Source organism: Eptatretus burgeri, unplaced genomic scaffold (genome assembly GCF_056783735.1).
Source record: "Eptatretus burgeri isolate ZD-2024b unplaced genomic scaffold, Ebu_testis_v1 Ebu_testis_scaffold_143, whole genome shotgun sequence".
Classification (NCBI taxonomy): domain Eukaryota; kingdom Metazoa; phylum Chordata; class Myxini; order Myxiniformes; family Myxinidae; genus Eptatretus; species Eptatretus burgeri.
The window spans coordinates 25119-27500 of record NW_028222093.1 but is presented as its reverse complement, the minus strand read 5'-3'; the positions used below and the strand labels follow the sequence as shown (position 1 = coordinate 27500).

Genomic DNA, 2382 nt, shown 5'->3' with positions numbered 1-2382 from the left:
TGAAAAAATAGGAACTATTCTGTGAGACAAGGTCTCGTGTTTATATTTTATCTCAGAACACGAACTGAAAACATTTGAATCAAAACTTTTATGGCGTGGTTTATGTCCAAAAACGATTTGCAACTCGGGCGGTGGCCAGATGAGATCATTAAGAGAAGCTTGTCATTTCCTGTGCCCACACCCAATGATTAAGCAATTTCCTCATCGTTGCTTTATAAGCGGTTCGCCAGACAAAGTTTCTGCCAGACAGGATTTTCATTTTTACAACTGAGGCATGGACGATATTTCTTCCGATGAAGCCAACAGCCCACTACAGAGTTGGTAAGTTTGTGTATGCTTTTCTCTTTGAACGATGAAGCAAATGATTATTAATTAAATCATGATAATTCTGATATATATATATTTTTTCCCTGACAGGGCATTGGAAGAAATTGAGTTCACATATCACGACGTGGTTCATGAAATTAATACTCTTATTGAAGAGATCAATGATTTTAGAAGAGAATTGAAAGACATTTTCAATGAGTGGCATGAAGTCTTATCACGTCCTCTCATCTCGAAGGAATTAAACCAATGGTGAGACACGTGTGTGTGCCTCTCTCTCTGTCTGTCTTTCTACCTACCTCTCTCTGCTCTTATTGAAGAGGCCAATGATTTATAATGACTGGTCTCTGATCTCGAATGAATTAAACCAATGGTGAGGCACGTGTGTGTGTGTCTATGTGTGTGTCTATGTGTGTGTGTATGTGTGTGTGTGTGCGTGTGTGTGTGTGTGTGTGTGTGTTGCTTTCCCTGTCTGTCTCTTCATCTATACCCTTGACTTATTTTTTTTTTTCAGCACTATCGCACAACATCAGCTGTTGAAGCAATCTTGTACAACACATGATTTTCTGGAGGTAAATATTTCTGAATTATTATTAATATCACTCGTACAACACATGATTTTCTGGAGGTAAATATTTCTGAATTATTATTAATATCACTCGTACAACACATGATTTTCTGGAGGTAAATATTTCTGAATTATTATTAATATCACTCTCTTTAGAATGTCGCCTTATGTTGGTTGCATCATTAGTTTGGACGTGGTTTTGTCAGTACACTGGAATTCATTTTATTGACCTTGAAAGGATGACAGGCTCCTGGTGTGTTAATTCAGTGGTCAACGAGGCTTATTCATATTACCATGTAATTATCTTTATAGAACCTAATTATTATCCACTTTTTGTTTCAAAACAGAATATGGTGTCTGAGTTTCGAAATCACAAGGCATCTGAAGAAGATTGCTGGGAAAGATTGTACATTCTCGCAAATGAATATTTAATATTTTCAATATTAATAAATTATATTTGTTTTGTTTACAATTACTTGATTCTGAATTACAAGAAAAGAATAAAAGAGATGTAAAGGGGGGAAGGGGGGGGGGAGGGGGAGGGGGGGGTAGGTGCGCTCCCCCAATGACCCATCACCCCCTCATCCCATCCCTCCCCTCCCCATGTGTGTGTGTGGGGAAGGGTGGGGGGTGGGATGAGGGAGGTGGTGGGTCAAAGGTGGGGGCGCACAGGGGGATGAGGGGGGTGGGGCTTGTGTGGGCGGGGCTTCGGTGGGGGCTTGTGTGGGTGGGGTGTGTGTGGGAGGGACTTGTGTGGGCGGGGTGTGTGTGTGTGTGGGTGGGGCTTGTGTGGGTGGGGCTTGTGTGGGCGGGGGTTTATGTGGGTGGAGCTTGTGTGGGAGGGGTTTATGTGTGTGGAGTTTTTGTGTGGAGCTTGTGTAGGCAGGGCTTATGTGGGAGGGGTTTATGTGGGCAGGGTTTATATGGGCAGGGGTTTATGTGGGTGGAGCTTGTGTGGGAGGGGTGAATGTGGATGAGGCTTATGTGGATAAATGGATGGGTGGAGAGATGGGGGGATGGGTGGATGAGTGGAGCTTGTGTGGATGGGTGGATAATTTTTAATTAAATAAACATGTTGTGTGTGTGGGGAACTAATTAACTAATCACTAATTATGTGAATATGATGAATATGGGTGGAGCTTGTGTGGGGTTTGTGTGTGTGGAGCTTGTGTGGAGTTTTTGTGTGGAGGTTGTGTGGAGCTTGTGTGGGGTTTGTGTGGGGTTTGTGTGGGCAGGGCTTCGGTGGGAGGGGCGTGTGTGGGCGGAGTCAAAAAGGGGCAGAGTCAAAAATTTCAATTTATTGGAGCTTGTGGGGGTGTGTGGTGGGGTTTGTGTGGGGTTTGTGTGGGCGGGGCTTGTGTGGGCGGGGGCTTGTGTGGGTGGAGCCAAAAAGGGGCGGAGTCAAAAAATTTCAATTTATCTTTGTCTTTTGTAATTCCTGTGAATAAAATGAACCTAAAATCTCTTCCCCTTCCAAATCATATATCTTA

The 2382-nt window shown here is 43.3% G+C and overlaps 1 long non-coding RNA gene across 1 annotated transcript in view; it reads left to right on the top strand.

The window, feature by feature from the left end:
- Positions 1–1231, top strand: part of LOC147007478 (uncharacterized) — a 1314-nt gene extending 83 nt beyond the window's left edge. The window contains exons 1-3 of the long non-coding RNA XR_015054162.1: positions 1–321; positions 418–576; positions 839–1231. The exon at positions 1–321 is cut by the window's left edge and continues 83 nt beyond it. This is a non-coding gene — a long non-coding RNA (uncharacterized LOC147007478). The remainder of the gene's footprint in view (positions 322–417; positions 577–838) is intronic.
- Positions 1232–2382: the final 1151 nt, after the last annotated feature.